Below are 7,867 nucleotides of genomic sequence, written 5' to 3' on the forward strand. Positions count from 1 at the left end.
GGTACTTACAATCTACTAACGAGACTTCACCAAATTGGCATCCATGAGCAGCATGCCAGTTTTGTTGTTCCTCCTTCTCTGTTATGCTTCTTGAGGCCTGCCAAGTCCTTCTTGTGTTTTCATAGACTAAGTCTGCTAACATGCTTTTCTACACCCCAAATCTGATATCTTTTGCCTTGCTTGCACTGTTTTTATAAAATTTTATGGTTTGATTTTTGTAGTTATTTGGAAAACTTTATATTGAAAGTTGGCTAAAAATAAATTCAATCAATACAACTAGATTTTTCTTTTTTAAAAAAAAATCATAAACAATTTATTATATCTATATACATGAGCATATATTCCAAATGGTGTGCTCTGCTAAGTGCCCAAAGAAGAGCTTCTGTACATAATAATTCATAAATACTGCATGGTAGGAATTTTCAATTTTGACCACAGTGAAGAGAGGGGGAAAAAAAAAGTTAATATCGCCCCAAGTGGAAATAACACAAAACAAAGATATGAAAAGGATATTCTATGTGAGATTTAATTAAATTAATTCTGGAAGAACTGCAGTACAGTGGTACCTCAGGTTACATACGCTTCAGGCTACATATGCTTCAGGTTACACACTCCGCTAACCCAAAAATACTGCTTCAGGTTAAGAACTTTGCTTCAGGATTAGAACAGAAATCGTGCTCCAGCGGCGTGGCGGCAGCAGGAGGCCCCATTAGCTAAAGTAGTGCTTCAGGTTAAGAACAGTTTCAGGTTAAGAACGGACCTCTGGAATGAATTAAGTACTTAACCTGAGGTACCACTGTACTGTATATGGAGTCTAGGCAGTTTGCAGGGAAGTTCTTAATATATGTTTTTAAAAATAGCAATTTAAAAGGTCAAAATTTGATCAGACTCAGGGAATGGGGATCCACTTTCATCAAAGTAAAACCAGACGTCTGGCAGAGCACATTGACTTTTCTGGATGGCATTTTTTGAACTACAGGTTGAATGAAAGCCAAGAAGTGCTGAAGAAGAATGAGTGTAAGAAGAAGAGATCTGCCTAGGATGTTAGTAGCAATAATTCAAGATACTGGTGATAGAAAATAAATTTTGCCTGGGTTGTGTTTTAACACTAAATAGCACATTATAGCCTTGGATCAGTGTACTCTAATTCCTTATACATGTTGAAAATATTAAATATATGGTTATACCAACTGGGATTTCATAGATAGGTCCTACAAAGTGATCAAGTAGTCTAAAGAATAAATGCAAGACAGAATGTTGTCTACGTAATTTCCAGACAACCTGCTTATTGACCATTCAACATGGTGAGTTTGTACACAATTTGTGGGCAGGTTAGATAACCCAGGAATGCTATTTATTGAGCATTCATTCTGATTCATCTGTGGGAAGGCTAAAAAACATCACATCAAGCACATGTTATCTCACTTTCCAGTGCACCTTCCCCATCACTTTCCTTATTGCAAACAACAACAACAATGTTTTGGGGGATAGTGATAGTGGATTTGTTGTGCAAGAGCTCCAAATCAGCTTTTATTGTGCATCTGGAATTGTCTGGTATGTGGCTAAATTTCCCCCTGAAAACAGCAGTAGGCTGGAAGCCCCCTAACCTTCCCCTTCAGAACCTGTAAGCTATGTTCATCCTTCAGTCTTTTATTAAGTAGAATATTTGTGTCTTTGCATTGGAGTGTCTCCTGCTGACACCTTTTCCAGATATATCTGGTTCTGCTCTTTAGGGATATACTGGAATATAGCTTAAACTCTGGATCTTTCCATATCACATTTTTGTTTGCAAAGAAGGACATCTGTTTGCCATTTGTTCCGCACCATCTGCACAGTGCTCAGGGTTCTGCATCTTTTGTAGGAATATCACTTTTAGTGGTCTCAAAACATGAGATTTTGTCACTGAGAAACTGCTATCTCATGCTGTATTTCTGAATGACATTTATTGCATGTTTCAGGAATTAAATGCTTCCATCTTTCCCCAATAAAGTTTCCATGTTGAAATTTTGCACAAACCACACGGAGGACACAAAATATGGCTTCTAGGTTTGGCAAAAAATTAATTGGGCCATAAACGTCAGATTTCTTTATTATATCTGTATGTTTTGCCTAAAGAAAAACCAATATATAAATCATTTCCCACAGGATAGTCTCTATAAACCAGAGTTGTTTGAAATAACACTGGTGCTACAAAGGTTAAGGATAGAATTATTTTTAAACCAAAAGGTAAAGCATAGGTTCTTGTGTTTGACTTTCCAAATCCCCTATAAATCCATGATTGGTCTGTTTTCCAAGCCCTTTCCTCTGGACAATCTGTGTATAAGGAGAGGTATAAAATTACTTTCCATATAACTTCACTCTCAGAACTAGGTTGCCTAATAATTGTGCAATCCTGGATCACTTCAACCTGATAGCCACAAGCATAAGTGCTTTGATTTCAAAATACGTCTCCACTATTCTTTCCAGAAAGACACGGAACGGGTTGATCCACAAATTAGTGAAGATGGGTAATTACATTTAAAAGCCATTTAATCCCACTCTGTCTTCTGAACAGATTTACAGACTGTACCTATTAATTTAAGAGAGAGATCTGGATCAGCAGTATGTATGGTTATTATGTCCAGGTGTTATATGGCAGGCATCAAAATGCAACAAGAGCCTGCAATTCTAAACACACTTACCGGTACTCGTAGGACTTACTTCTGAGCAAACATAGGATGCACTGAGCAAACATAGGATCCCCCGCCCCCATTGCCATTTGTTCCAATCTATCACTATAGAGCAGTTTTTCCCTTGGAAAAGTGCAGGGCATGGGGGAAACCATTTGAACTAGCGGAAAACCACTTGGTCCCATGCTTTCTAGACACAAGTGGAAATGTGGCCAAGCCCTATGTGGGAAAAGTGCAGTTTCAAATATGGAATACAGTGGTACCTCAGGTTAAGAACTTAATTCGTTCTGGAGGTCCATTCTTAACCTGAAACCATTCTTAACCTGAGGTACCACTTTAGCTAATGGGGCCTCCCACTGCTGCTGCACTACTATTGTGCAGTTTCTGTTCTCATCCTGAGGTAAAGTTCTTAACCTGAGGTACTACTTCTAGGTTAGCGGAGTCGGTAACCCGAAGTGTTTGTAACCCGAAGTGTTTGTAACCCGAGGTGTTTGTAACCCGAGGTACCACTGTACACAGGAGCCCTTTCCAGGTGTTCCAAGGATGTGTGAAGCCTTCATAAAGTATGGAGGGGACACATGAGGGAGCACACTGGCCCTGCACCCAATGACCTCTTCCACTTGTCCCAACTTTCCCCCAAACAGCAAGGTTCCTGTTTAATTAGATCTATAACCAAAGACAATTTTACCAGAGCACAGTAACAACAATGCCCTATCACACATTTAAACAATCCTCAGGTTGGAGTATGGATATTCTAATGACAGCTAGGAATATAACTATGATTGCAGAAGGTAAGGTATGTTTTCTAAGCTCATCTGATGCCTTCTTTGGATTCTTTATGATGCCAAGCAAAGTCAAGACCTTTCTTTTCTTCCCCCCAACATCTTAGGAACCCTGTTCTTTTAATAGATTTTAAGGCTCTGGTTTTAAAGAGCCAGCTGTGCTTGCTTTTATTGATTTTATTTCTACTGTGGTGTGTGCTATTTTGTAGCTGTATTTTCATTGCTTTTTAATAATTTTTATGGATTGCTACCCAGAGTAATTTGATTATTGGACAGTATAGAAACATAGTTAATAAATGCAGTAAAATGAATAGTATAATTAGAAGGGATCAATAGATCACACACACACTTTGTGAAGATGTAGCTCTGAGAAGGGGCTTGAAATTCTTTAAATAAATAAATAAATCCAACATCTTTCCTAAAACAGCATTGTTGCTGGCACATACCTCTTTATGCATTCATTGGAAATTTCCATGGAAGTTACTTCTTTTTGTAATTCATTCCTCTGATGACTTGCTCCCACAATCTGGAAAGTTTTCCTAATTTTAAAAATGATTTTACCTTCTGTAGACGAAAGCCATTTTTCTTTTCCTACTGAGGGTGAGCTCTAGCTTTTCCTGAGTGTATGCAACTTAAACTATTGGAAATTTCTACAGATTGCTACAGATAAGAAGAGGTTTGGTTCATGGTAGTGCACAGATATACGTAAAATCAAAGTAAATGGAAGTTGTATATGTATTTGACGAAAGTGATAAAAATGTTTCCCTCTTGAGTTGTCAAGTTCACAAATGCATGCATAGATTCCTCATATGGCTACACTTTAATAACCATCCCCTTTTCCTATTCCACATGGCTCTAATAAATAACTCATTCTCAAATAATATATTATCCTCATAAAAAGGGGAGCTTTTTAACGTAAACCCAGCCCCTTTGCTTTCAGACTTCTGCTTCGTGGTTAATCATTAGTCCAGCATTCATTTTTCATGGCTGTGCTCTCAACAATAAACCTGCAAGGAAATAAACAGAATAATTAATATGATATCTGAAAATAAGCACGACTTTAAGAGAGTTCACTGGCAACAGCTGAAGACAGCTTGCTCTGCATTTTTTTTTTTTTTTTTACATCTAAAGACTATTTCTTCAAACAAAGTTGTTCACATGGTCAAACAAAATGAATGATGAATGGGACTGGGGTGTGAGGCTCATATGTCAGCTCTTTTGTGTAAATAGTAAACAGCTGCACCAAACGTCTTGTTCCTTGAAGGGCAATAATTGCTAGCTCAAGGTTAAGATCCCTGAAAAAGACCATTTCAGTTACCTCAGGACTGTGAAATCCCATTCTCTGGGTGTCTACTAACACATAGAGTCATGTGTTAAGTTACGTGATACTGACAAAGTGGGCCTTAGAGCCCATCTAGGAACTGTCATTAATAAAGCTGGATCTTTAGCAGGAAGCTGAATCCAATAATGGCTTTGACTAACATGGCATTCTCCAGTTTGATCAACATGTGCTCCATCTTGCTGCCTACAGTTGTCTTCTTTGACAAAGGTTGCTTCTGAGATCACATCCATTTTACAACCATGTAGGAAAGCTGTAGGAAATAGCTTGGGAGCAATCAGAGGTACTTATTCAGTAGGGTGAACTGTGCAGAAAGTTTAAGGACATAAACTTTGGCCATGCCAAAGAGATACCATGCCAGGCTGTTGGTCCATCAAGTTCAGTATTGTCTACATGGAATGATGGTAGCTCTCCAGGGTTTCAGACATAGGTCTCTCCCACACCTACCTGGAGATGCCAGGGATTGAACCTGGAACCTTCTGCATGCAAAGCAGGTATACTACCACTTAGTTACTGCCCTTCCCCAGTGGTGGATTGGAAGTACTACAGATCAAGAGCACCTCATGGGGCTTTCCCTAAAGAATCATGGGAACGAAAGTTTGGTGAGAATGCTGATTCTCCGACAGAGATCTCTAACAGACATCTCCAGCTCCCTTCGCAGAGCTACTCCAGCTCCTTGCATAACCTGGAGAAAGAGTGTGACTATTTAACCAGCCTCCAGTTGATATAAATATCAGTGAAATTTTGAAATTACAGGCTATAAGGAAATGCATACATACCATTGAGCAGATGGTTGAATCTGTCTGCCTGGCCCGCCAAAGGCTCCCAGTGAATCCACAGGGGACGTGATCTTGTTTATTGCACTTATCTAGCTGTGTTTTAAGTGTAATGGAACTTCTGGCAACTGAGAATTAGGAGGCTCAGAGAAGTCTATGCAAATAAGCTGTCAAAGTAGGCTCAAACTATGTGTATTTGTTGAAACACGTCCCATTATTTTTAAGCTTGGGCATAATCAAGATCTGTATCTGAATGAAAACTTTTGGGGAAGATGATAGGATCTTGGCAGAAAGGCAGCTGTCACTGTGGATTGCTTGCAGGGCTTTGGTTGTACCGATTATTCTATTTTGGTGCTGTGCAAATTGGATGCATCTTCCCACAGCCCCGGGATCAGATGGGAGACATAGGACATGAAAAGAAATGCCTACAGAACTGACATTACAGGGGTGTGTCTCATAGGAGCACAATGAACTCATTTGGATCATTGCAATGGACTGCATGTCTGGGCTGCCCAGAAACTTCAGCTGGGCCAGTAGAGGACAGCAAGATTGTTAATGGGGGACTGCATGATTTGAATGGATGACACCAGTGTTTTATTCTCTGTACTGACTCCCAGTTAGGGATGGGGGAGGAATTTGGTTCAGTCCACATTTTATAGCAAACTTACACAACTCACAATTTCTGAGATACTAGGTGAACTGAGATGCACATATCCTTCAGAATTGGCACTTCTCTGAATTTTGTGGTGTAGTTTTCCAACCTCAAAATGTATATATTAGGGGTGAGCTCCCATTGCTCTGTCCCAGCTCCTGCCAACCTAGCAGTTTGAAAGCACACCAGTGCAAGTAGATAAATAGGTATGACTGTGGTGGGAAGGTAAACGGCATTTCCGTGCGCTCTGGTCTCTGTCATGGTGTTCCATTGTGCCATAAGCGGTTTAGTCATGTTGGCCACATGACCCGGAAAACTGTCTGTGGACAAATGCCGGCTCCCTCAGCCTGAAAGCAAGATGAGCGCCGCAATCCCATAGTCACCTTTGACTGGACTTAACCTTCCAGGGGTCGGTCCTTTACCTTTTTACTTATATTAGGTGAAATAAAATTGCACTTAATTGTGAAAATGACATTAAAATGCATTGTATTAGGATAATTCCTTGCTACCACTTGTGCATTGGGTAAAATACAAAAGTGTTTATATTAGGAGAAATGCACACAAAAATGCATTAATTAAAAGCAATTAATTAAATTAATTAATTAAAATAAACAAATTCACAAACTAATGCTGAAATGTGGCAAACTGCACTTGAGATTGGAAAAAAATGATACTGACAGATTCTTCCATTCCTACTCCCTGTCCATTCCAGACCTAATCAAAACCTTTAATTAATTGGAATCAAGCATCCAAAGTAGGGTGAGGTGAATGCCTCAGACAAGTGATTTTGGGTGTCATGAAAGGGCTGCAAATTACTATTTAATTTATTACTGTAGCGTATTTACTCCCACACAGAGACTCTTGCAGGATTTTCTGTTTTAGGTGCCAAGAATAATTTGGCTTGGTTTGGGTATTATGACTTTGACTGGGGTTTTTCCTGTATTTCTGCTTCAGGCAGCAAAATCTCTTGGGCTGGCCCTGGGCCCACTAGAACAGTGAATCTGGCCCACTGATTTGCTATTGCTTGGATAACTCATGATGAAGCTGTTATCTCTGTGTTGCCCTTGCATTGTTTCCAGACACAGAAGGAGGCAATCAGGCACTGGAGAGATGGAGAGCAGCTATGAGAATAGACAGTGGTACCTGAAAGCATACCTTGTCAAAAACTTCCTTTTTGGTGCTTTTGCATGAAACAGGCATCAGGAGTGAGATGTGTTTCCAGTTTGCCTGCTTCTTTTGCAATAGGTGAAAAGAGGAGGTGCTGGAGGAAGATGTGTTTGGACACATTTGTGCTGGAAATTCCAGTGGTTGACTTCCAAACACTTGCATCAGTTGAAGAGCTTTTTTAAAAGATACCTGTGTGATCGCTTATAATATAGATAAATATTATCTTACCCAGCTTTTCCATAACTTGTACAGTGGTACCTCGGGTTAAGTACTTAATTCGTTCTGGAAGTCTATACTTAACCTGAAACTGTTCTTAACCTGAAGCACCACTTTAGCTAATGGGGCCTCCTGCTGCTGCCATGCCGCCAAAGCACAATTTCTGTTCTTATCCTGAAGCAAAGTTCTTAACCTAAAGCAGTATTTTTGGGTTAGCGGAGGCTGTAACCTGAAGCGTATGTAAACCTGAAGAGTATGTAACCTGA

At 39.7% G+C, this 7,867-nt stretch overlaps 1 long non-coding RNA gene across 1 annotated transcript; it reads right to left on the bottom strand.

Annotated features, from left to right (window-relative positions):
• Positions 1 to 2,071: 2,071 nt before the first annotated feature.
• Positions 2,072 to 5,706, bottom strand: LOC309350432. The gene is made up of 3 exons (XR_014160364.1): positions 5,570 to 5,706; positions 3,898 to 4,458; positions 2,072 to 2,313 (listed from the first exon to the last, which is right to left on the bottom strand). It is a non-coding gene; the product is annotated as an uncharacterized lncRNA (long non-coding RNA).
• Between the last annotated feature and the right edge of the window lie 2,161 nt (positions 5,707 to 7,867).

The sequence above is a fragment of the Podarcis erhardii genome (assembly GCF_964252035.2).
Source record: "Podarcis erhardii genome assembly, chromosome: 9".
NCBI lineage: Eukaryota > Metazoa > Chordata > Lepidosauria > Squamata > Lacertidae > Podarcis > Podarcis erhardii.